Genomic DNA, 27,779 nt, shown 5'->3' with positions numbered 1-27,779 from the left:
GTCTAAAATTGGATAATTCTGAGGGCTGGGGCATTTCCTTCTTCCTCATGCACAGACAGTCTCTCAGAACTGGGAAGCTTTTCCTTTGATTTCTCCCTATGCCCATATTGCCATGGCTCATGGGGGTTCAGAGAGAGACAAAGGTAATTTCAGGAACACAGGGATGTTACCACAGAACAGATAAGGACATCTTTAGTCTACTATCCTCTGTGACAGAAGACAATTACTACTGTTATATTTTATACTGTGATTACATCTAGTATGCCCTACATGGTGTAAAAAGAACCCATAATGTGAATATTTATTTGAAATACTTTGCTTTCTAAACACAGAAAAAAGAAAACCCATAAATGCTGGAAAGGAAAACGACATCTTACAAAGTCATAAACTTGCATTATATAACACTGCACCACAGCCCCAGCTACTGATCAGCTGTGTCTTGAGATGAAGCACTGTGTTTATTTGTATTTATGTATGCTGATATCAGCAGCTGAGACTAGTATGTGTAGGAGCTGAGAAGGGTGGGTATCCTGGTCCTTTATTAAGTGCCCCAGAGATCCTTGTGAGCCTCCCCTGCCTTGACTGACTTAAAGAGCTGCTCTTTTTCAGCACTTTTGCCACTCCTTCCATTTATGCTTTCCTTTCAAAGGAAGCTTCACAGAGCCTCATTTCTTTTGAGCTGTTTATATACAGCAATATAGCAGACAGACGGGCAATATAGCAGGCAGAGAGTCCCAGCCTTAAAACACTTAGAGCCTTATTGACAATACAGAGTGACAATACAGAAGTGAATTCCACAAACAAATGGTTAGAGGTGAAGAGTAGGGAAGGGGAGGTAATAATAGCATGAGCATGTTCTAGTGTCTGCCTGTGATTCTCTGTAGTTCTCTAGTTGCCTAAATGTACTTAGATGCTGCTGTTTCATATAAGGTGGCAGACGTGAATTGCAAAAAGGGAGCTAAAGGAGATATTCTTTACTTTTTCCATGACCCATCTATCATGTATCAAGGTCAATGTAACAAAGCACTGAGGTACCAGTACAAGTTGTGGAATAAAATAATAAAAGTTGAAGACAATGGTAAAGTGAAGGGGTTGATCAGTGATGGTATAGGATAAAAGCACCATTATAGAGAAGGGCACTTAGTTATAAGTTCATGCAGCTGAGGAACAGAAGTAGAACCTGGCATAGCTGAGGAAGAATAGCACAAAGGAGATTAGCAGCTGAAAAAGCAAACAGGGAAGATCATGAAGTCATCAATATTTTGAATGACTCAGAGCATGTGTGGCCCAGGAGCGGAGTCTGTAGTTGTAGTGGAACAAGAGAAGGACTCTTATGACAAGTTTTGACATTTGGTCAAAGACAAGGAGGCCAGATCTTAGAGATATTATGAAGGTAAACAGAGCATGACAGCTTGCATGTCAGAGCCGTATAAAAATCACAGTGTATATATAAAATCATGACTGTATATCTAAATGGGTAGGAAAGTGACTGAATGCATCAGTGTGATTGACAATGAAGGAACATTTAAGTCTTGATCAGCTCAGGTTATGAGCAGGCCACAGAGAGGCCAAAGAGAGGACTGCACAGAGGGAGGAGGGTGAGGGATGGGAGCTAGATTTTTGAGTCCCTGAGTTGAAACCATGTCACAAGGAAAAGAGGTGGTGTTATGGAAAAGAATCATGTTGGATAATAGCTGAAAAAGAAGGAAAAGAGAAAAATTATTCATATGGTTCAGATTGTGAACTAGTGGGGAGAAGCATTAGAGAAGGAAATTAAGGTGAGCAAGGGATGGAGGATTTCAAGAAGCAGGGAACAGTGGTCTTAAAGGCTTAAGACAAGATGAATGGAGCAGGAGTTGAGACCCTAAGATTTCCTTAGGATGGTTGATCATTTGAGGTTAGAACACAAAGGCTCCCCTTAAGCCCCAACTGACACCTCTTTATCTTTTCTTGAGGGCATGACTTAACCATTCAGTCCTTCCTTTTCTTCAGAAAGCCAATTAGCATGAGAGAACAAAAAGAAAAATAGCTAAAAATACACAGTGAATCATGGAAAATTATATCTACTAAATTTCACAGTGTACTGCTATTGCCATAGTAACCCTGGTTGCTAGATTACTGCAAGCTGTTTCTTTGCTAAATTTTCCTGGAAGCTTTGCCAATTTTCAGTTTGGTTTCAACATGAAGTTTAATAAGGAGTAACTCTGAGAACTCACATTGCCTCCTTCTATTTCTTTTTTCTACCTCCCCTTTTTGTTCCCCTTTCTAAGAGATAAGTCCTTTAAGGAAGAGTTTTCAAAGGCATCTTTTGCCAAGGGTGCAAATGGGCTTATAGTAGGATTTGCACAATCTGTTAGGTTTCTGACTCCTGATTTCCAATTCAGTGAAATGTAATCCTCTGTTGGAAAATGAGGTATTACAGCTGCTTGCTTTGTTTGTTTTTCTCATTCCATCTAATGAAAAAGTCCAGCTTGTCAGTGGTACAGCACCACATATCACAAAGCAAGAAAGTAAAAAGTAGCATGAGAGGGACAACATGAGAAGAGGTTGTCCTTCACTGTTTTCCAAAACTAACAATTTCCAACCATGATAACAATCCCCAATCTGAGAAGGGTAGGAATTATAAAGAAAGAAAGGGACTCAACTAATGGACTTATTTGGTGACAGTTTCTTTCTCAGACATTGCTGAGCTGCATTTCATGTGTGCTTTGAGGAAGAGCTTTATATTCTGTCTCCAGGTATGTATAACTAGTCCTCTTTTTTTTTTTTTTCTATCTTACCCTGTGGAATTTCAGAAAACTAGCATAGGTAATGTATAGTGCCAGAACAGAACATGATCTGACTAAAAAAGTTGGGAAAACTTTGTGAGTTAAGTTCACTGTTGCTGTTGATGTCTGCTTGGTAATGCACAATGAAACACATGCAGTGTCACTCTTGCAGAACAATGCTGTTAGCTTTTTCCATCCAGAAGTGGGAGCACGTCCAAAAGAATGGTATCCTTCTGGCAGATGGACAGGCTCACAACTAGGTAGCATCCTCTAACTGGCATCCTTTGGCCAATGAGTTGTGAAAACATGATGGTCAGGATGAGACCATATTTTAGATTTTGGAAATAGACAGATGATCACTTTGTCCGTTTGATGTAGCTCATTAGAATGTAAAAACCAAATGACTCATTTTTCTTTTAAGAGGAGGAATAGGATGATTGTGGACATTTAAAAGGACCAATAATGTACTTGTGTGGAAGATCAAAGCTATTCAGGTGAGAACTCTTGTGACAGTTGAAATACCAGCTTGTTAGAGACAAGGGAAAAAAAAAATGGGTGTAAACCCAGGAAGTTACTGCTTGGCTTGATTCTTGAGCATCTCAAGTCAAAGGATGAGCAGTCAAAGAAACAACTTTACGAGTCATCAGATTCAGAAAGAAACTTTCATGCTTGCTGTCAGCACACAGAAATGCAAAAAGGATGTACAATGGATAGGTAATCTCTTTTGCTTTGAGAAAAAAAAAAAAAAACAACAAGTTAAAAATAGAGCCGAAGGCAGTGCTTCTGGTACAAAGAGCATTTGGAGTCGAAGCTCTTAACCTCTTAAAATGACTCAGTCATCTACATAAACTTACCTTGGGTGATACAGATTTAATTCTTGCTATTACATCATACTTTTGAAAAGCCTGTGGTTAAATCATAAGCAACTACTGTGTTTCACCTACAAAACAGGTCAGTTATTTCCTTTTGTGGCTGCTCCCTCCTTCTGGATGACTAAGAGGAACTCAGTAAGTTCTCTGAAAGGTTACAAAAATTCATAAAATACTGGAAAGGTTTTAAAAAGAAAGATCTCAAAAGTTGTAAGCAGGAAGCGTATTCATATGTGAGCTCTTTCAAAGGAAAATTATGGTATACAGCCGCAAGTAGGTCAGCTCTGAATCACTAAATTAATTTTCAGTATTGGGTTAGGAAAAATATTTAGTATCTTTTATATTTACAAATCTCTCTCTAAACGTATTTACACAAGTCAGTTTGGGGTAAGCTATCTCAAATTTCCTCACATCTACTCTCAAAGAAAGTTCAGTTACCCTTGAGCAGCTGATATACAATAGCTTATTGTTCCAGTGCCTATACACATGCTGTTTCCTAGGAATAAAGTCTAAGAAACATCTTCTTAACACAGAAATCTAAAATGAGCATTGGATTCAGGTTCCTAAAAGGTGAGGGAGAAGTCATCTTGCATTTAAATTCATCTTTCCAACTCCTCTGCACAGTAAGCATCCATTAGTGCTGCAGGATGATGAGCTGTCAGGCAAAATTAAAAATTCCCCAATCCCTCTCAGGCTTACAGTATGTGATGCAAGAGCTGTCCAGGACTACCAGGAAGGAATCCTCGGGTTAAACTTCCAGTTGTGGCCATGTTTTCATAATGAAACATATAAGGAAATTGGAGAAACACGTCAGATGCCAATATTTCAAAGTGTATTAGAAGTGAAAGGCTAAGATTCTCACAAATTCTGATAGTCTGTGCCGCCTTCTTACTCTGTGCAGCCACATAAAATTGTTGCAATCCCTCCCACATGTTGTCTCCTTCAATTAAAATTTCTCATCAAGCTATGTGGCCAGATGACACACAGTATGTTGTAAAAGAAAAGGAAGGTTTCTGAGACAATTATTGAGCTGATAGATCTGCACTCCTCCTTTGTCTTTTAGAATTGTGGTGACTTTGAGGGAGAAATCCTATTTCTGCAAATGCTAGTCAGTGTAATAACATTTCTCAAGTCATACACTGTGAGTGTTATGAAGGACAAAAGTGAGGGTTTGCCTCACTGGAATGCTCCCCAACACACCCCAAATCTAAAACTCTGTGGTGACTTTCCCTGCAAGTTACTTGAAAGGGTGGAAATAGAAAACCAGTAAGGTTTCTCCATTTGACCCAACAGGGCAAAATTCCAGGGTGGAGTAGTTCAGACAGAGGCCTCCAAATTAGTGACTGCTCTTGGGTTTTTGATCTGGTTTTCTTGTGCAACAATGATCATGTGGTCATGAGGAGAGAGACATCCCCTTACCCATTTAAGAGGTGTTGGCTGGCTAGGGAGTCAGCCTGGAGGTCCTGAGCAGAGGGTCGTCTCAAACGTAATTGCAAACTACTAAGCCAGTGAACCACGTTGTCCTTTGTTCAGCTAAGCAAGTAGAAACTGGGGGAGCAATCTATCTGGAGGTACTGAGGGAGTGGAAGAAAGGAGGAAAATCTAGGGTCACAGTTCTGTAGGTCACTAGGCTCCATTATTTCTGCTACTGATAAAACAACTTCTTTGCTAAAAAGATAGCAAGCCAAGGGCTTGCCTTGGCACTCCTCTCACATTTTAGAGTTCTTTGTTGCAGAGGAACGAGTAGAAATGTTCTGTGTTTAATGGATAGCCCTTACTGACATCCAAAACCATATAGAAATCCCAAAGCAACCAGATTACCTCTTGAACTGCAGAACAATTACTGTGAACTGCCTTTGACATTGCAACTTGCGTTTTGTTTCTTTCAGTCCTCCAGTTCCTTGGGTAAATAGGTTGCAAATATATGAGACTTGACCTGATCCAAAATGCTGCCATCATTAGAGGACAGCAATACATTCATGCAGGCAGATCTGCACACACAGACACACTCTATTGTAGCACTAACACATATATACTGTTTTGAAGTTGTTCTTTTTTGAATTTCATACACCGAACCAAAACAGTAGCTAACTTCTGAGTTGTATTACATTTTTTATCATGGTGGTGGGTTTTAAATTGATTTTCCTAGTAGTGACCAGTTCCCAATTATATAGTCAATAGTCCTTAAGGCAAGCTCCAACAATGCTTCTTGAACTGATATTAATTCTAAGCAGTTACAGAATTTACAGGGTTTATAGTCTGATTAAATACTTGAAATGCTGACATTTTAAGAACAATATGCAGAAGAGATCTTATAATTACTACAATTTAATTTAACAAATTTTAACCTGGAGAGGGCCTTGCAAGTTAGAATCGGATGTTAGAAATGATTTGGTATTGGATCTCTCATTTAGAAACTCACTTAACTAATGAAAGTGTGCTATTAAATCAATTACTTAAAATTTAGTCTGAAATGCCATTTCATGGCAAAGAGAATTCAAAATACAGAGCAAATTGGGAGGTAAGAAATTCTAATCTCTCCCTCTTCCTTAGCCTTGAGAGAACTGTAGTTTATTCAGAGAATTTTCTGACAAGGCTATGTGCAAGAGCCAAGGCTTGATGAGCCATTAAGTCCTTTTTCGTCCTGTGCTCATAGGGGTCTAATTTTGCCAGAGCCAGGGGACAAACAACATGAAGCCTTCAACAGAGTCTAATCTCTGCCTGAGGAGAACCATATCTGTAGTTGTTTCCAGACCGTAGCCCTTTCTAACTGAATCTGTTTTCTAGAGGAAGTAGTCAGTGAAAATATTTAAAAATTTCATCCCCAGACCTAGAGTAAGTTTTAGAGGAGGCACCTATGGCAGAACAGTTAATGCAAATAGTTGATATCATCTCTGAATATTTGCATCACGTGTAACATAATTTAACAAAAGGTTAGGTGAGAATTTTCTAAGCTCCAAGTTGAAGAAATCAAGCTTTATTTCTTTCTTTAAACTTTAAAAGGGAAATTCTGGTTTCTCTCATCCCTGTAACTGCTTCCCAGCAGGAACAGGCAGCAGGGTTTGGCCCAGCAGTTTCTGAGGGCTTGTGCAGCCTGTGCAGCGCAGCATGGCGGCCCCTGACCCAGGGACAGGGGATGATGCACAAAGCCACACACAGCCCACAGGGCAGAGACTCAGCCCCACAGCACCCAAGCCAAGCAAGGAGGGCAGAGCCAGGGAAAACAGCCAGGGTCAGAGTCAGACCCTGACATGGCTGAGGGCCCAGAGCACTGGGCAAACTCACAGTGACAAGACAAGCCCAAAGCTGGGCTGGGAAGTCAGTCTGTCAGGTCAGGGCCTGGAACAACAGTGCCCCTAGGCATAGTTATGGCAAAACTGGGAAGAGACACACCTGCAACACAGCCCAGGCCAGGACTGAAAGCCCAGGCCTGAGATTAAATGCAGACCCCAGGGCCCAGGGCAGGGCTGTGGGTGGAGGCCCCAGGGGAAGTCAGTCACAGCCATTAAGGCCTATTAGTGCACTAGGCCTAATAGTGCACTGGCCCTGACAGACCCAAACTAGCCTCATCAACACAGGAGACACCTGAATCATATAGCCTATTTCCCTGGAAATAGATGTCCTTCTATCAGCACTTTGCATACAGGCAACAGAGGTTCTATTGCATCCTTCTGTGTCTTTGTCTGGGTGGTTATTGGTCTACAGCCTTGGAAACTATCTTCTTTCACAATAGCTGTCAGTTAAAACTGGTTGAAGGTGCACAGGTGTCACATAAGGACAGTTATGGAAAGGCTGCTCACAAGAAAACAAAAATCTGCTGAGGAATAGGCTGGATCACTGTTAACTAGATTACAAAAAATTGTTAAAATGAATCCTGGATGCGTAAGACAAACACCCTTTGTTTTGATAGTGTGGGTCTAAACAGCACACAGATGTTGTCTTCTTTCCTAAAAACAGAATCCACTAGGACAATGGTTTCCTGAAGAAAAAAATGCTAGCTGATCTTACAGGTCCTTCTGTTAATAGTTGGTGCATTTCTGAGACAGCTAACGTGCAGCATGAGAGCTTGCTTAGAAAGATCTCTGGAAATAAACTCATCAGCTTGTTGAACAAAAGGAGAAGACTCCTTCTTCCCCTGTGTGCTCTGTCTCCAGTGCCAAAAAGAAGAGACATGGCTCTAAGCAGCCTCAGTACACCAAAGGCTCTCCACGTTCTGCCTTCAAGACAGCTTTGTCCAGACAACACTGCTAATTCACAGTGGGAAGCAGATCAGGTGCAGTCAGTCCGCAAATCTTTGAGCAACGAGTGTAATCTGAGATTGCTGCTGTTCTCCCCAGGACTTGCGCAGTCTTAAAGACTGCAGACAATTTCTTACCCTTCCTCAGCCTTTACATGGTTTCACTGATCCATGATCCATCATGGTACCAGAGTGATGCACTGAATGGATGAGACACTGGAAAACTGTTTTCTGAATCTACAGAGATGGGGAAAGCATGTCATGCAGGGTATTTAAGCTTTGGAAGTGTTAGAAAATAGGGACTGTTTCTGTTATGCAGAATTGTCAGCAAATCACATGGTTTTCACGTTTCTATGCTGCATTTCCTACACCATGCAGTAGATGGCAGGAGCCAATCGAAAAATTTCACTGCAATTTTCATAGAGGGAAATAAGTTGATCAGACTTATCTTTGTTAGATTCTCATGATTAATTTAAAATAATTTTACAGCAGCCTTTTTATGTTCTTGGACATTCTTAATGCACACAATATTTCTCCTATTGTAATGTTTATTTCTTTTTAATGTAACTTGTATTATTAAAAGATTAGTCTTTCAAAATTGCGTTGCTATTTCAGAATTTTTTTGATGAGCTCTGAGATTTACTAGACACGTTTCATAAATTTCTTAATGTAAACTACACTTAAGGTTCTGGTCCTATGATGTGAAATATTTACTTCTATGTTATTTGCATTTGATTCCATCAGTCATACTACAAACAACAGAAGACAAACATGCTTAATGCATTAAAAAAAAGAGACATAAAAAACATATCAGAACTAGTCATAGCAAACATAGGTCCAAATATTCAGTTGCAAAGGATGAACCCCCCACTAAATTAACCCTCCCAAGTTTAATAAAAAAGGAAATATTTTACTATCAATCCAGATTCCTAATGAAATATTTATTTTTTTTAAAAAAAAGTTAAGAGCAAACTTGTAACTATGAGGAGTATAACAGTCTGTTCTCAGAATTAGTTGCTCATTACATCTTGCAATCCAAAGGGATCTAGCAGAGAAACATAAACAAGGATTATGAAAATTTCTCCTTGGAATTCATCATGGTCCAGCTGGCAGTCCAGGTACTAGGCAATACACCCAGCCCATCTCTGCTTCCTGAGAGGAGACAAGTGTGTCTTTGATAGTGCATGACGTTTGCCCAACCAGCACAACATCTCAGCTTGTGTTTGCAGAAGTCAGGGGCTTTAAGACTGAATTTTCGTGTGAGAAGAGAGGGAGGCTGCAGCCATGCCTCCTCTCATACAGGAGCATGGCCCAGCGCTTACAAGCCCCGTGTGGCCTGTGAAACTGCCATCTGTCCTGTGTTGCTGGAGGAATTGAACCGTGTTGCTTTAAGGTATCAGAGAACAGACGGTTAATTGTGCAAATGTGGAACCAGGCAAGGATTAAAATTAGCATTACTTTAACTGAATCTGAAAGTTCTGTAATGACATTATTTCCAGCTATCACTGTCTGGATTATCAATTATCTCAGGTGTGACTCACACAAACATCTGGCTAAAAGGAAGAGCTACCACCACCCCTTTTTTCTGTGAATAAACAAAAGTTCCCATTAAAGTGGATTACCTGGAGATTGAGTGTTACTGTAAATTTGCCAATGCAAGCTTAGCTGATAAATCTGGCTTAATGTGAATGAGGACTTCAAAAGAAACAATTTCCACCTCTAAGTAAAAAAATTTAAAATATACTTTCCATTAAGCATACTTGCACCCTTGTAGCTAAGCAAGCCCACCCTATCAGCCCTCCTGGGCTTCAGCTGTCTGAGCGCTGGACACAGCCTTTGCCCCCTACAAGGGCTTTGGCTGCCTGTGCCCATGGCCAGTTCTGACATGTGCAGTGCTAATCTGGGGTGAGGCTGCTGTGCAAGGGGGTTTGTGAGACAGAGCTGTGAGAAGCCTCACTGGAGGCATCCTCTTAGGCTCAGGCCCTTCCTCGGTCCTTGCCTGAGCTATGTTGGAACTATGTAGATAGGCCATGTACCTTCCTGAGCCATATCCACTGATCTGAATCCCTGGGTTACCTTTGATCTGTGACATCCCTCAGGACTTGTCTGGCAACTGCTGGATTGTCGGCTGACCCTGTTTAGTGTCACTGGACCTGCTTGGGTAGGGTGGGACTGCACCCTTGTTGGTGAGGGCACTGCCTTGACTGCCCAGCTGTCACCTTCGGCTCCCAGCTAACCTTCCCTTGCTGAGCAGCTCTCTTTTGCTGCTCCCTCACACCAGGTCACTGTAGCCAAATCTTAAGGGTCTTTTCTAGTGAGGCAGTAAAATGCAAATATAATCCCAACTACAGAAAGTGTAGTTACTTATATCTAATAGCTGGCAGTTTCAACAGTGTACCAGAGCAAACACATGACAAGCTGATAGAAGTGGTCATCTTAGACTGAATCTGCTAAATCTCCATGATAAACTGAATAATCCTGGACTGCATTGTTTTCCAACTAGGATCCCAGTACTGTTTTCGTTATTTTATTTCTTAACGGCTGAAGGCAGAAATGTATTTTGCTTGCATTCTCTCTGGCACAGGAAGGTATCTGTTCTCCTTCATATGCTATAAAGAAGCTGTAAAATATTTCATCTAGGCAAAGGGGAACAAAGATGAATGTTTAAGGCCATGATTACTCTTCCTCTAACCTTTTCCATGGGGGGAAAAGTAATTTTGTTTAAATCCCATGTGATAAATTTATTAGCGCTTCAATGTATTGTTAGCATTACTAGCTTTAGCAAGAGAATGTAGGAGTTTTTGGAAGAGAAGAGAATGATTTGAAGAACAGTTGGTAACAACATGATACAGTTGAAGAGAACTGAAGGCAGACCTCAAAAGCCTCTTATACATAGCAATGGTATTTCTCCTGGGACGTGTAATCAGTGACATTCACATTTATTACACTATCAAATTTCTATTGATTTTTGAATGACTTGTAAGCTCAGGAAGCTGCTGACCACTGCCTGGTACACTGAGTCATACAGGCAGGCACTGGTTAAAATTTACTTCTCTCAGCTCTGCAGCTCCTCTGTTCTAATGAAGCCGTACAGGTCACTGGCCATAGTACTTTCAAACTCTAAAGCTTGTCCCTCAAAATCAAGAAAATGTGTGCAGATTCCCTTGTGGTCTGTTCAAACACTGGAACTGTCTCCCTAAAAAGCTCACAATTCCTCACACTGGATCTGTTGCAGCTGTAAACATGTAACTGGGGCCACTATGATGGGAGAACCTGCAAGACTGAGACACTATGAAGTCTCAAAACTTCAACTAGGCAGTTCACACTAAAGTTCAAGCACTTTTCAAACCTGTTAGATAAGTCTTCAGAATACAACACTGTGAATCTGATGCCAGTTTGGCTTGGAGGCCACTGTCTTAGTTCTTATTGTCCAAGATTAAGATAGCCTGGTTAAGAGCTGTCTGACTAGGGAGGCTGGAAAGGAAGTGGACATCTTGTCCTGACCTCTAGCCCCTGGTGTATCACTGCTGTTTGTAGGTCCTTCAACATGGGCCAGGATGAGCATGGTCCAAAGCGTTATTGCTTCTTCTCAGAGGTGAAAGCCAGCCCATTTTGGCCTGACCAGATGGATGTTACCTATTTGCAGACTTAGTGCCAGTCATCTGATTTCTTCTAATAATTGCAGATTGGGTACCATTATCTCATTTTTACTATTTTTATGCAACAATATCAAGCAACCAGATATTAAAAAACCTTTTGTTTCCTGAGCTAAACCAAGCAGTCCTGTGGTATGACTGGGTGTGAGGCAATAAAATGTTCCACAAATAGGCCTTCACACTACAAATCCTCCCCAAAACCCTTACATACATATTTAATCTCCTTCCTTTGGCACTCTGAAATACCATCTACTCCACAGTTCCTTCTTCCGCTGCTTTCTTGAAACTACAGCTTGCCTGGATACAAGATGTATTTTTAAAAAGCTTTTTCAAAACACTGAGCTTCCTAAAGTCCTAGTGGAAGTGGGGAAAACTGCTTGTTAAGGAGTCCTGAAGGCAGCCTAGAGGCTGCACTGACCAAACCATCACATTTTTCACAGAACTTACTTCCTTAGTCTAGCTGTGATCTCCCTCTCCACCCTGAACCTTCCTCACCTATACTCGGGCTCCCTGCCCATCTCTCCACCTGATCTACCTACATGGTTCCATCAGTTTCAATTGCAAAACAATAGTTACTAATTTAGCCAGATAGCTACAATTTTGTATTGAACAGCCTATTATAACAGCTTTGTGTCAGACTGACAGCATTTCTAACCTTACATCATAAGATCTACTAGAAAATCTTAAAAATTTAGGAAGCCATTATTTCGGGGGTTTATGAGTCATTAAGTACGGCTCAGATTGTATGAACTTGGGGGAGGAAAGAAGAAAGCAGGGCCATGTGCAATGTATTTGTATCACTGGTTATAGACAGATCTTTATAGAAGCAAAACTAAGACCCACTACATTATTTTCAGATAAAAATAATTTCTGATTTAAAATAGTTTCTTAAATCTAAGCCCACAAAACCAAAAGGCTAGTGGATGAATTTCACCTTATGCTTCCATCAGGACTGCTATTCACACAGAAAGAGAATGAATAGAAGACTATCTCCACATTTTTGTATTTCTAAACTATCATTAAAATGTCACAATCCCACTGCAGTCCTGTTCACTTCAGGATTTTCTCTCTTATCACAGCAGTCGGTACGTTTGGGATCTTTGCTTTTCTTGCCATTGTGCACAATTTAACACCACTATCAGAGGAGGATAATGATTGCACATTACAGAAAGTTTTTGTGTTTTCAGCTTCATATGCCAGAGTGTAACTGAATCTGTTGGTGATTTAAATTATTCCCTTAACTGTTTGAGGTTTCAGAAAGCTGTCTGCTCTTCCTCCAGTAATAATTATAGACTATGGCAAATCAGCTCGCTTTCTCTGAGGGGACCAGAAAGGCCATATTTACAGACAAATGCAGGAGAGAAAGGACTGATAAATATCTATTAAATTTTTACACCTCAGTGTTTTGACAGGTCTCTGCCCAATTTCTAAGTTGAAATCTATCATTAGTCATATATCAGCCCCTGACAGAGGCCAGAAGCTTAACAGATCTTGGAGAACAAACTTCTTTCATATTCTTACAGGTGATCTCTCCAGATCAGTGCAAAGGTTGAAGAAGACTGGATATGGGGCCCTGCCATCCCAAGGGCCAAACCTGGGGGAGAACTGATCAGGCATGTTTAGTGAAACTACATGCACCAAGCTGAGATTCAAGCTAGCTTCCCTGGGAGCAGCTGGAGGAGCAGCCAGAATAATTGTAGGGAACTGGGAGGTATTTGCTTAAATGTTCCATATGTCATTATCTCTCCTCAGAACTCAGAAGATATTAGACACCCTTCTCAACACCAAGGTGGCAGGACAAAAGTCATAGGTGCTGTCTTGCCACAGTGAGACAGGAACTTCCCAAATGCTTCTCTGCCCTTCGAAGGAAATGGGAAGTCCTCCACACATCGCAGGAGTATGGCAGGGAGCCAGCAGCTCAAAAATAATGTTCCCTATTTCAGTGACAGGGAAAGCCTGGGGCATCCTGGTGGGCCATCCTGGAGAAGCCATTTCTCTCTTCTGTCCTTTTCCAAGCCTCGAAACACTTCTGTCTTTGTCTGTGGTGGACAAACACAGGAGAGCAGCAGAGTGTGAACAGTTTGCAAGAGGGTACTGTCCTGCAACTTGCAGTTGTTGCTGTACAAAGGCAGCAAAGTGCAGCAGAGACCAGAGGTATGTGTATATTTGGGCAAAAGAATGCCACAGTGCATCTGAGAGCTTTTGGATAAGTAAAGAGACTTTCTGTGTCTGTGCACTTAATGTGACCAAGGCCCAGACTAAATATGGCTCATGAGCATTTCCTGCCTCTGAGACAAGGAAGCATGCTGTGACATTTCTTGTCTTGTATCTACACTGTAGGCTTTCTAGCTGCAGCCTTTTTTCGCACCAACTTAATTCTAAATGGGATAGTCCTGAAATCACCGGGAATTATTTTTAACAAGAATGAGAAGCATTATCTCTGGACTTCAGTTTGAACAGACACCCTGATTTTGGTCTCAGCTGTGGCCTAGTCTGGATCCATGAGCTCATAATATTTTCTAGCTGTGTGTTTTGCTAGTAAATTTATGCTTCTTTGTGAATGTAAGGAAGACTACTTAGCTAGTGCTTGAAAGCTTTGTTCTCTGTGTTGTCAGGTTATCTTCCCTCCACCTCTGAAACTGCCCCATCTATTTGCTTCCTAGGATTTCTTCTTCTGGAAGCCTCTCTCTCCCTTTTCCCCAACACACAGGTCATTTCTGTAGCCAAACTCACTGTTGTCAGAAGACCTTTTCAGAGCTCATCTCCAGTTCTGTTATGGTGCAGGTTTACTTTCATACATGATTTATTTCCAACTCCAAGCCCTAACTGATCTCACACAAAGCCTTTTAGATGCCTACATATATGCAAACCACCTGTCCTGGTTTAACCAGGATAGGGTTAAGTTCCCCCAGCAGTGGGGGGGGAGCTCTAGCCGGGTTATTCAGATACCATGAGGACGTCACATCCTGGCAGGATACATTTTCCTGGCGCGGGAGCACGGTGCACTCGTGGTCTTGTACATCGTGCTTCAAACTGCTGTATTTGGTAGCTATTTTGCTCTGTTCATTGCTGTCACTATTACTGTTATTGTTATTGCTGTTGCTTGTTGTGTTGCTATTGCATTGTTGTATTAAACCTCTCCTTATTTCAGTCTTGGGGCTTTGTATTTCACTCCCTTTGTGGGGGAGGGGCAGCGGCCGCGTGGTCTCAGACTCCGGCAGGGGCTAAACCACCACACCACCTCTGTTTGCTTGCTGATACAAAGCTATGCACTTTCACTTAGATTATTCTGGGGCTTCTGGTTAATGGAAGGAACCCTCCATTCCTTTACAGCACTCACTGTCCACAGCTTAGACTGTGACCCCTCCACAATGAACACCTGCCATATGGAGGTGAAGTGACCTCCAGCAAGTTGACATTTGTTTCCTGTAAGCTTAAACCCTGATTACTGAAAAAGCCCTTTCATTCTTTCCACCCTCATCAAACATTCCTCTCATGTCAGATGAGTTCATTTATTTCCAATAAAGATGAAAGCCCCAGCTATATGAGGATCTGGTTCAACAAACTCTTTTACTAGCTTTTTTTTTATCCAATGGGTTTGATATAAATGCATGCACTATGGTAGATGCTGTCCCCTTTTCTCTTCCTCCACCTTGTAACAACTTATCAAAGTGGTACAGATCAACCTCTTGCTGTACATTTTTTTTTTCCTTACTTCCTACTCACACAGAAATATGGAGCCATTTAATTTTTTATGCATATATTTATGGACACCTTTACTTTCTTAATTAAGCTATTATTTTATTTTAAGAGGATGCCATCACTATAAAAATAATACTAAAATGTTAAAGTTACCAGCTAGTACTGAAAGAATGAAAATGATTTACTTCTCATCATTAGTAGTGTTTGGTTTTTCACTCATCTTGGGATATGCATGCTGAAAATAGACCAGTAAGTTTCACTTCTGCTTAAGATGTCATTTTTTAATTCTTTTTCATTAGAACAAGGCCACTTTGAATAGGCTGCAAACACAGCAGAAAATTATATTCACATTAACTTCTCCATGGAATTACAGAGTAGGAGCTAGTTCCCAAAGACTGTTCTGTATATTATGGGTTTTACGGAACCAAAGACTTGGCGTTCTACCAGAACATTGAGTTTTAAATTATCATCCAAAAAGTACAGCCAGCTTCCTGTAGCTATTTTATTTCATTGTACCAGAGGAAAGAAAACAAAGGTAAAGTGAAATATATCTTAAAATTCTCTCTGACTTCTTGTATGTGTCTGAGCTGAGATTGAGTGCCTAGATGAGAAGTTCCACTTCCTTTGGATGCTACTGAGTACAAGCTTGTTCCTCATTCAGAATAATCTATGCCTCAGTCCAGGTTGGTATTAATTATATCTTCAATCTGGCTTGCAAATGCTAAACCTTGCAACTTGGCTGTGTAGTAGGGGCTTATCCCGCCAAGAAAACCAAAATGGCAATAACACCTGCGAGTTTGGGGCTATTACAAATGGCTCATTAAATGTCTGTTTGTGTTGAAATGCATTTCTGAGCTTAAGAAAAAGATGGGACATAGACTGGTGTTGCAGATACAGATCTAAAACTATGTCAGGGGCTGCCTGGAGCAGGATCTCTTCTCTTAGGTCTGCTGGCTGCTCTCTGCATGCTGTGAAGGAAAAATAATTAGAGAGCTGCAGGTAAGAGGGGGTGATTACTCTTGAAATCTTTTCCTCTGATTTTTCGTTTAGCACATCTCACTTTTTTCCCTGCCTGTCCTGCAGCTGGCCTTGACGTCTTTGTAACAAAGTTGGTTTCCACCACAAGGACAGCACTCTATTCAGTGACAGTCACTCTGTCCAGGGAATCCAAGAAGCCAAAGTAGCTTTAGAAGCTTCTGTGTAGTTGAGCAGCAACTAAACCCCCTGGTGCTCAAAAACTTTGGCTGGTGAAAATAAAAATAATCCCCTCACAAAAGTAATACTGAAACAGATTTGTCTGTGCAGGGGCAGTCTTTAATCTCAGCAAGAGTGACAATCTTTCTTTTTTTTTTCTGGTAAGAATTCCATATAGGCTACTGGAAGGGTAAGCTTCGCTTACCTGATCCATCTTACGAACTATATGTTCATAAGCACATTTAATAAATTAATTCTTCACATCCTTGCATAGAATGGAGGCATCACATGCTGTGTTTGGAACTTTGTTGATATTGGGAAGACAGATGGAAGATTTACTTAACACACTAGCAAACAACAAATGCAAAAGATCTGTCCCTGTCAGGTATACTTTCAGCAAAGATATCTTCCAGAAATAAGGATCTGAGTGTTCTCAAGAACAGTCAGTTGTATATTCCCTGAGATCTCTTTTGCTGTGTAAGAAAGTATTTCAAGTTTGAAAAGGAATTAGTAAGAACTGGTTCCAGTTTGGATGTTTGAAGTGTACCTACCAAGCCTGCAAGAATTCCAGATTTGCTCACACTGAAGAAACTTTTCCATTTACCACCAGCTGAAGTTGTACATATGATGCTTAAGCTACAGGGACATGATTTTTCTGTAGAATATAAATAAGGGAGGAAATATGGATTTCTTGAGTAGGGTGATAAACAGATCAATACTACATGAAAGAGATATCGATGGGTATCAAATTTATGTAGTGAAGCATGCTCCTTTTATAATTTCAAAATTAACAGAATTTCACGCTGGAACCTACACAAAGAGATTTTATTTAGAATAAACAGAAATTTTCCAAGGATGATCAGAAGAAAGCAGAGATTTAGACCACAAACTGGTACTATGTCAGTACCTTAAGGAAGAAATTATTCAGGTGGGCATTTTACTAAAAGAAGAGTGAGCGATCCTAGCAGCACAGAGAAAACTAACTGCTGACGTATAAACTAGCCATCTAGGAAAAGAAAAATGTAATCAAATGAGTATTTCATTCCACTTGGAAGGAGCATTCAGATAAGATACAGGGCAATTCAATATGATACACATAATTGCTTCTGAAGAGAATAAACAAAGAACTGATCTATAGTAATGAATACCTGCACAGATCACAGCAAGATCTGGAGAGAGGGGCTCATTTTGTGTATAAGAGAGAAATGTCTTTAAGGCTAATTGAATTATATTCTAAAGTCATGAAGCCATCAGAACTTCTGAATGCTGATTTCTGAGGTAAAATCAGAGTTTGCAAGGCAGGAAAACTGTAAGGTTCTGAGGACTGACAGAGACCACCAACTCTCAGGCAGTTTCAGACATCCAGTAAGACCTGTTGGTTCCAGCACAGCCTTTCCATGTCAAGGTGTCCTCAGAATAATGAGAAAGACGAGAGAAACATCACTGAAAGAAAACTAAGCATGACAATACAGAATTCAGATTTACTACTGTGTAAATCTGCAAGATGAATATGGGTTTTCCTTTGCAAGAGACCTCCGAATACTAGATGTGCACATAAAAATGGAAGAAAACGAAGACAAAAATCTTAACTGGCAGATACACCAAACCTTTTAGTAAAACACAGAATTACAACAAGTTTTTCCAAGAGCTACAGAATAAGTAGAATAAATAGAATAAGTCTGGTTTCTCATGGATATATAGACTTTGCACCCCTAAGTATTATCTCTTCCCCCCAGCAAGAGCCCTAGCTGTCCCCAAGCTCTCTGTCTGGTCCAAAGGCTGGCTGGCTTTGAGCCATTTGCTGACAAACAGAATGTATAACGGTTCGGTTCTTCCTGCCTCTCCCTTGGGTTTCTCCTGCCTAACACAAGACATGTAGAAATGTAATTATCCTTGATACTTCCAGCATTCTTTTAAATTTAGATGATACCAAGCGTGAGTCCCAACTTATATACTAATTGGTGAGAGATGGATTAAAAGGCAAACAAACAGCTTGGGGAAGGAGTTGAAAAAAAATCTTGGATCATCATAAATATTGTAACATCAGCTATTGTTCCTGTTGTTAATTGAGAAGTCAAGGATTATTAGGTACACAGGGAATAAGAATTGATTCCTTAGATTCCTGACTGTAGGAAAACCCCCAACAGCCTACTTTGCAAATTCCTGAGATTCTTGGAACAGATTGTAGGAACAGTGGTGAAAATGCTTACTATATAACTGCATAACTATATGAAAAGCTATAATAAGTGCCAATGGTTTGTGTTTGTCTTTTCACATTCTTGCCAAAGATCATTTTTCACTCCAAGGACATTACTGAAAAAAGCTGACTACGAATGTTAAGTCCCTACAGCTACTGCTCAGAGGAACAGGCAGAGTAGGAAAGAAAGAGTTTAACATAATCAGTTGATGTCTTGGCTGTTACTCCTAGAAATCTAAGGCATTTTGTAGTGGGATGCATGCATCATCCTATCACCCTTTCATAACATTGTTTGACTGACCAAGAACTTGTTCCAATAAGTAGATTTTATGTTGCTTACCTTCCAGTTATACTGAGGACTTACAACTTACATGAATTTTCTGATGTCAAATACCATGTTAATAAATTACTATTCTACTGCCCACAGGTCAGTACTTGTGAATTTTTTACAGCTGATTCAGTTTCTTACTTTAAAGAATATTTAACTGAAGAAGTCTTTTCTATTACTCCTGAATTTCCCAAAAAGAAAAAGATTCAGGATTTAGCGGATGAGTTACAAGTGAAAATAAAGCAAGTTCAGGACTAGTTGACATTATACAATGGGCAGTGATCTGTATTTAAAACTTCAGCCATAAGTAGTTTGTATTAATGAAGGACCCTGATACCTGAGTTGATAAAGGACTGGTCCCAGGCAGATTTTGAAGAGGTGATATATGTACATTTAGGTGTCTTGCCATATATCAGAGAGCTAAGCCTTGTATTTCAAGAGTGGAATTTGACATTGCACTTGTACAGATGTTAGTAAATCATTGACTGTCATCTCCAGAGAGAAGATGACAGCCACCATGAGATGGGGAACAGCACACCTTACATTATATATAGTGAATGCAAACTGCATTGAAAACTGATTAAGTGGTGCAGGGGGTACTTTTCATTCTCCTCTTTTACAAAGAATGGTAAATCTATAGAAATGTCATGAGATATTCAAATCTATAATATTAGCAATTAGAGCAGGGTACCCATGTACCCTGTATAACAAAGCTAAAAAGATGTTTGGAGCACCCTGAGTCTGCATAGAAAGATACCAGGGTGACATGACACAGCTAGGGCTGGGTGGGGAGAGGATCCCCTGGGAAATGAAGGCCATTGTGTTGCTCAGAGCCTGAAAATGGGATTCCCCACCCACGGGAAATACCTGCACAGTTAAACATCTCCCCCAACAAAAAAATCTCCAATAGTGATAAAGAGTTGCTGTTGTGTTTTTTGTGCAACAGAAAGTTCTGAAAAGTGTCCACACACAAACACTGAAACATTCTGGTGTGGCTTGGCCTGACTGTAACACATCTTTTTGGAGTTTAACTCATGCCTCCTTGGAGAAATACAGGACAGGGATCCTCTTCTGCAAACATCACCTTCCTACTTTCATGATCAGTTCAGTGCAAAACCCTTCAGCAGCCAAGTCAGGGAAGCCAGCCCACAGAGGAACATAAAGATGTGAGGGGTGCCACAGGTGCCATGCCAGCTCAGGCGGATGCAGGAGAGACCTGACAGGGAATATTTTCACTGGAACAGTGCAATCCGGGACACGTTACTGAGGCAGGATGCTACTGCCAAAAGAGCACAGCAACTAACGTAACGTCAGCCCCTGTCACAAACCCATCCAAGACCAAGCCGTGCCAATCTCTTTATAGCACAGGGATATTCCTCCCAGCTCTCCAAATTCATTGAGTTTATGCTGTGCTGTCCCCACGTCTGCTCGGCTCACTCAGCATAGCCATTCATGATGTGCTGCCAACCCAAAGCACATTTTTGCCTCTCTTCACCCTGTTGGCTACTTCAGTGTCCATGATGTGCCTGGTGTGCCCTGTCCCACTCGCTTGCCACCTCTGTGGGGGGCTTCAAACTCCAACAGGGGAGGTTCAGACTGGACATTAGGAGAAAATCTTTCATAGAAAGAGTGGTCAGACAGTGGAATAGGCTACCCAGGGAGGGGGTGGAGTCACCATCCCTGGATGTGTTTAAGAGTCGTTTAGATGAGATGTTGGGGGATATGGTGTAGGGGAGAACTTTGTAGAGTTGGGCTGATGATTGGACTCGATGATCCCAAGGGTCTTTTCCAACCCGAATGATTCTGTGATTCTGTGATTCATCCTCCTCAGGCCTGGCTGTGGGGCTGGGCTGGGGCAGGAGGGAGGGAGGGGACTGCAGATGCTCCCTATTCCCTCAGTCATGTGGCGGTGTGAGGGAAGGAAGAGGCAAGGATGAAGAGGCAGTGAGAGTGTGTGGTGGTTTAGTCCCTGCCGGGGTCTGAGACCATGCGGCCGCTGCCCCTCCCCCACAAAGGGAGTGAAATACAAAGCCCCGGGGCTGAGATAAGGAGAGGTTTAATACAACAGTGCGACAGCAACACAACAAACAACAACAATAACAATAACAGTGATAACAATGAACAGAGCAAGATATCTACCAATACAGCAGTGAGAGGACCGGCTGCGCCAACCCACGCGATCACTGATTCTTCCCGCGCTCTGGCGCCCAGATGTGACGTCAGCATGGTATATGAATAACCCGGCTAGAGCTTCCCCCCACTGCTGGGGAAACTTAACCCTATCCTGGCTAAACCAGGACAGAGGGAGAGAAGACTCGACCCTTTTTTACCACAGAAGAGAGAGGGAAGCACTCCCCTGAGCAACAGGGCAGTTTCTGCTCCCATTCCCTCACCACTTGGGTAGCAACTCTCCTCCATCCCACGGGCGCTGTCTGGGGAAGAAGGGAGGAAGAGCAGGGCTGGAGCAGGGTGAGATCCCTGTGGAAATGGTAAGACCACTGTCTAGTTTATGGGGAGGTCCGGCAAAGCTGGTGCGTGCACCTTCCCTCAGCAGGCAGGGGTGCTGGGAGGGGAGAGGGCACCTCGCAGGCCCTCCATCCAGCCCTCTGCCTCACTGAGCCTCCTGACCCCTTCCCTTCCCAGAGCTGAAACCACCCTTTTCCTTTGCAAAAATCATGGAGAAAGACAGGGACAGACATTAATTAAAGCCACACAAAGTTTCATTACTGTTCCTCCCCTCTTTGCGGTGCTCCTGGAGCAGGTTTCTCTGAGGAAAGCCTGCATCAAGATGTGCCTGGCTGCCCTCCTGCCTTTCCGAATGGCTTGCAGATGACTTCTGGGTGCTAGGATTTTCACTTCACAAATTCTGAGGATGTGTCTTTTCATTGCTAACCCTGTGACAATGTGACCAAAATAGTGCCACTGCTCCTGCTGCCCTTGTAGCAGCCTACCAGAGTCTGACTGAAATAGGTCACCTGCTCCTGGCTGCTGCTGAGCGCACTGGGCCAGGATTAAATGAGCTCTGTTGATTCGGTGTGGCAGGAGTTTTTCCCCAGCCATGAGGAAAACAGGAGTATATTTTAAAAGCCACTACAGAAGTGTGCTATAATAATTTGTGCTAAGAAGGAAACGCTTTGAATGGCTGGGATTGGGTACATATTTTGAAATAGACTTGGTTAGGCTATTGCAAATCTGTGAATAAAACCAGGCCCAGCAAGAGAGTAGTTCCAAATAATGTGAGATTAGGAGAGGTAGCTGCTTCTTACTAAATGAGTTTCTATAAAAAAGTAATTGTCATCTGTTTTCTGCTGCTTTCCTACAGAGAGGAAAACATGGCAGTGTTATGGTACAAAGCAAAAAACGTTTTTAGACCGAGTTGAAGGTTTGATTGCAAGCTTTGTGCAGCTGATTGGCGCAGACAAGCAAAAACATGCTCAGCGTTGTGTTGACAAAAACCATGCAATTGATGATTTACAATCCAGATTCAGCTTCTTAGCACAATTTACTTGGTTTGTGACCTTATCTCTAACATTTCCTTCCTGAGGACCCCTTGGATAGGGGCATGTGTCCCACCTTATACTGTGGAGAGGTGTACCCACTCGGCAAAAACACGTAAGGGCATGGATGTGAATGTTGCTCATGTGAATGGGGTATGTCTGGACTTCATTCAATGTGCTGGAGACATCCATGCTGTAGGAAGTCTGGCTTTTAGCCAACAGTGGGAGAGCTTTATATTGATTTCCATTGGTAGCGGCTAGTAATTTCACTACCTGTTTTAGCTAGAAGACCTGATACAGTTAAGGTATCTTGTGTCTGGATATATAGTGTGAGTCTACATTTGTCTTTGGGTTTCAGCTCTTCTGCCAGCCCAGCTGCAGACACATACTTAGTTAGTGTGGGGGAGAAGGAGAAATTGAAGGTGACTGGACAAGCTGGTAGCTAAAACGGTCCCTTCTGTGCTGCTGGCTGTAAAAACTAGTGTGTCTCAACTATTGCACTGCTTGGGCACAAGTTGTGCCTCACCGAAGAACAAGAACAAGTAGATTATGACCTCATTTGCACTTCAGCTGATGGACATTCGTGTCTTACAGATATGACAATTTAGTCGAGTTTTTAGAATTATCTCAAAAAATACAAAGTCTTTGAGGCACTGTGGAGAGTGAATTGCTTTCCTGCCTCTGAAGCTGGTTATGTCAAATGACAGGTGAGGCTCTTTGTAGGGGGCAAACTTAAGACTCCTGTCATTCCTGCTGTGTATAGAAGCCTGCAATCTCCATTATTTTATTCTTGTGTTGTTGATGGCAATGAGGGTGCTCTGTGTGGGGGCAGGAAGACTTCAGTTGCCTTTACCTCCATAGATATAAATAAGCACTGCTTTGGGGCTGCTGTCACCCACACTAAGCTTCCTGCAGGCCTGCAGGAACAGGGAATTACTGTAATATTATGTCTCTCACCTTGGCCACATTCTGCCTCCCAACGTAGGTCAAGGGAGGAGGTGAAGATTTAGCATGCCAGGCTTGCACTGATTGTGGAGACTGTTTATGCAGAAAGCATTTTTTTGGGTTCCTTTTCCACCCATCATTGTGGTCCCACCAAAGATGAGCTGCTGCTCTCAGCAGGTCCCAAAGCTGTAACACTTTATACCCATTCCAAGTCTCAGCATGCAAAGGTTTAGAGAAGCAGTGTGGTCTCCTAGACTTACCATGATATCTGAGAGATGGGGATTAATTATCTCACTTTGTTTTCAATTAGGGCAAAATCTGTCTGTGAGATTTTGATCGTACTCCATGCATCAAAGACTTTTTTTATAACACTTGAGGAGCTGGCACCAGTAATGGAATGTCTAACTGAAAAGGATCTGTATTTCTCTTCTGCTTTTTTGTATTTTTAGTCATATATGATTGCTTGCCTAATTTGTATGATGAGACCCCTCCATGCCCAGCTGAAGTAAGACACGAGCACGTATTTACCTGGTAATGCCCGCTTGGCAGTAGGAAGTTCAGCTTCCTTGGCTGGGCACTGCCGTGCCACCCTCCTGCCTGCCCTCAGGGTGTGGTGCCTCTGCCCCTGGTGCCCGATGGCCAGGGAGGTAGCACAAACAGCAAAAAGATGGCTCATGGCACCCTGCTGATATGGCAATTTAGTGCATATAGGGCGTCATTTTGCAATATTCACTTTCCATTAGGTTAGTGCGGCAACGGGAATGTGATCATTGTTCTCTGCCTGACTAATTCTCATCTCCGTGCGTCAGCAGCCTGTCTTTTACCCATTCTGACAAAAAACTGAATCATTGTTTCCAGAACTTTATCAAATGTATTTCTTAAGGGTGAATAACTTGCTGTCATTCACCCTTCTGATACCTGCCTGCTGCACGATTAAAAAAAATGTATCCAGACACTTGTGCTAGAAAATAATATGTTGAGCAAAGCAGAGATCACGTGGACTGACACATTTTGCTTGGGACATGTCTGCTGATGGAGTTGTCCATGTACGTACAAGGCATTTTGGCTTCCCATCGCAGTACTGCCTCCCTTGTATCAGTCGCTTGCCCTCACTTTTTCAAAGTAAAGGACTCAGAAGATGCTAAGGCTAAGCTGTCTAGAAGATATTAGAGGGTAGAACGGTCTAGAAATACTACCCAAGTAATTGTAAAAAATCTCAATATATTTTATTGAAAATCCACGTCAAATTCTTATTACTTGTCCTTGCCTCCAAGGCTGTAAACATCTCTGCCCACACATCTTTCTGCCCACAAGTCCACATGCTGTTTTTGCCAATCTTGTCTCTCAGCTGCTCCTTTTGCATCTCTCCCACACAGGACTTTGTGCTGGGATTCCTCCCTACCCAGGGCTTCCAACATCTGTGATATATATGTGTGTATATATATACATATAACATATTGTTATATTTTATATATTTATGTATTACCATATGCATACATAAAATGTGATCTCCCTTTCAATTGTTCCTTGAAATTGACATCTTTCCTCAAAGGCGGAGGCTCCACTACTCCCTTCACTTCCCTTGTGATACATTAATTTATCCCTGAGTGAGAACTTTGCGTGTGTGCTTTGTAACTCTGGAGCAAGGATTGCATTTATTTTTTTCTAAACTATCAATCACATATGCTTAAAGTGACATGTTTATGATAAGGCATAATAACAGATGCAAGCAAGTTGCTCGCAGTCCCTGAACTTGGAAGGACAACTAGCAGTAGCCTGAAGCTAAAAAACAAACTGCGTCGTTTACCTGTCAGGAAAGTCCTTAACAGAAAGTTGTATGTAACATTTTGGTACTACAGAGAACATGCCGGCAAGTGTTTTTTTGATTTTATAGAATAAGAAACTTGAGCGCAAGAATCTGTGCAGTGCTTTGCCAGTGACATGCTGATGATGCCAATCCTGATGGGGCATACTGGCAGGGATACTACCCAGACGTTATCGGTGCGATACCAGCATTTCCCCACATACACCTCTGTATGAGACTGGAAGAACTGCTGACTGTTCATTTGGTTTTTTTCTGTTGCGTGGAAGCAAAGTGATCTGGGGTTTCCTACTGCAAGAACATTTGGTTACACAGTGCTACCTGAACGCTTTCACCTGATGCTAAAAGTAATGCACAAACTGACTGAGACATTATTACTAAAAAGTACTTCCTCTCACTAATCTTTTCCTCTTCCAGTCTGGTAACACTTGAAATATATTTATCCTTACTGTTTGACCTATACAGTCATTTGTCTATATGACTTGAAAAAGCCATTGCTTTTTCATTTGTGTGAGCTTCTTAAAGATAGTGGGAAAAATGACAGTAAAGCCAGAAGTTGGACAAGGAGACTGAGAAAGGAATGGAATAGCTGAAATGTATCTAGTTTTGCAACATGAAGTTCACTGGGGGTCAGGATGACAGTCTCCCTTTAAGGGCATTGAGAAATACTCCAAATACTTTGTGTTAGAGAGGGTATTGTGGTTTGGGATTTTGCAGAACCATAATCCATTTTATTTTTTGTGAAATGAAAACCATGTGAAAAATTGGAGCTGAGCTCCTTTGCATCAGTGCCCTCAAAATTTTTGGTAACCTAGTCTAAAATTACAGCTTGGTTTTGGTCCCTTTAATTTACATTTCTCCCTTGCCATTATGCTTTACTACAGTTTCATGAGGAAATCTCTACATATGCAATCTTTGTTTTAATGTCAGTTTTCCATGAAAAATAATTTTAGAGTTGCAAAGCTAAGCATCCAGAATTAGAAAACATAAGATTAAATCAACAAATCCTTTTTCCAGAATATGAGTCTCCCTCTGTTGTCCCTATTTACTCTCAAGATCTCTTGCTTTTAAATTATGTGTGAAGTCTGCTTTGACTCCTTGGGGAAAGATGTACATCCCTGTGGAGCTGCAGTGAATCATTGTCAAGAAAAACTGTGCACAGGTCTCCCAAAAACTTTACATCTATTTTTGTGTAGGGTAGAGAACTCAGAATGAACTGAAAATGTTAATGTGACAAAGTACATCATGAAAGTTGTGTCCTTCTTTTTGGGAAGTTAGAGGAAATTCTGAGATAGGTAAAATGATCCTCTGCAGTATTTGCAGAGGACATTATGCAGCATTGCCTGCTGCGTTCCTGGCACAGGGTGGTTTCTCTAGCAGTGTAACATGCTGCAGCTTGCACCCAGTCACAGTGGTGCACATTGCAGTAGCTGTGGTATGTAGCAAGGCAAAGGCTCAGTTTTGTACCTGTTGGTTCTCTGAATTCAAGTGGGATGTTTCATGTTCCACTGTGGCTTAAGAACAGTTTCACTTAAAGAAGCTGTCATGTGTACCGAAAGGCAGTAAGGTAGGAAATGTAAAGAATAGTTATCTAACAGCAGCCAATCTGGTGACTGGGAAGGTTGGTTCCCTTGCATGTACCAAAAAGGAGAATAGATAATCCTTCAAAGTACTAAAGAGTATTATTAAATTATTTGAAAGGACTTAAATTTCCTGCAGACCCAGGCAACGGAAAAAAGGAAACCCACAACCCACCTGATCAGGTGTATCAGTTTCTGCAAGCGTAGTCAGAAGAGATTGAAATTTGACTTCTTCCTGGAGGTTTCTGCTATCTCTTAATGTATAAATTTATCTCCAGCTGGCAGGTGGAAACAGGCTAGCAGAGCTGAGCTTCAGTACTCTCACCAAGAGGTTCCCACAATTTGGAACACTGCTACCTTAGGAGCAGATATTAATGTACATATTTTGCCATGGTGCAAAGCAGAAAGCAGTCTGCCAAAGGATGCATGGCTAGTTGTACTGTTCTGAAAGTAGTAAAGGAAAAATATACAGGTTTTGTTTTCTTTTTGTCTTGTTCCCTGAGCTAATCAGTGATTGCCTGGAAGGCTCAATATTTCAGTGACATTTCTGTACCTAACCAAATACCTTTTCACAGCCTGCCTTTAGGGAAAGCATAAACATTGGATCATAAAGTTACTTTCTATACCTCATAGATAATGCTTTCTTGCCAGTATTTGAAATTTTAGACAGAGACGGCAGATGGAGAAAGCTGTTTCAGAGTGGCATGAAGTCTGTCCATCCAAAAACTGCACAGGCAGTGGTGGTAACTGCCACTATGACTGCTCTCCTGCTCGTGCTGTGGCTGACATTAAAGATTGTACATTTTGATATAGAAGGATAACCCACATGGTGTTACTACTTTACTTATGTGATTATAGACAGTAACACTCTGTGTGTCTGTTTCCACTGGTGCAATAGGGCTGTTTTGTACTTTATCAGCTTGTTGTGAACTGTAATTCATTGTGTGAAGAACATTGAGAGTCTCTTGGAATAACTGAAGAAAT

The 27,779-nt window shown here is 41.5% G+C and overlaps 1 protein-coding gene and 1 long non-coding RNA gene across 3 annotated transcripts in view; one reads left to right on the top strand and one right to left on the bottom strand.

Moving 5' to 3' along the window:
• Positions 1-27,779, bottom strand: part of C1QTNF4 (C1q and TNF related 4) — an 80,325-nt gene that overhangs the window by 39,156 nt on the left and 13,390 nt on the right. The gene's annotated exons all lie outside the window — the stretch shown is intronic.
• Positions 15,874-27,779, top strand: part of LOC141923227 (uncharacterized) — a 51,570-nt gene continuing 39,664 nt past the window's right edge. Inside the window, exon 1 of the long non-coding RNA XR_012623238.1 lies at positions 15,874-15,915. This is a non-coding gene — a long non-coding RNA (uncharacterized LOC141923227). The remainder of the gene's footprint in view (positions 15,916-27,779) is intronic.

Source organism: Strix aluco, chromosome 4, assembly GCF_031877795.1.
Source record: "Strix aluco isolate bStrAlu1 chromosome 4, bStrAlu1.hap1, whole genome shotgun sequence".
In the NCBI taxonomy this organism is placed as follows: Eukaryota; Metazoa; Chordata; class Aves; order Strigiformes; family Strigidae; genus Strix; species Strix aluco.
This window is presented reverse-complemented; position numbering and strand designations above follow the sequence as displayed.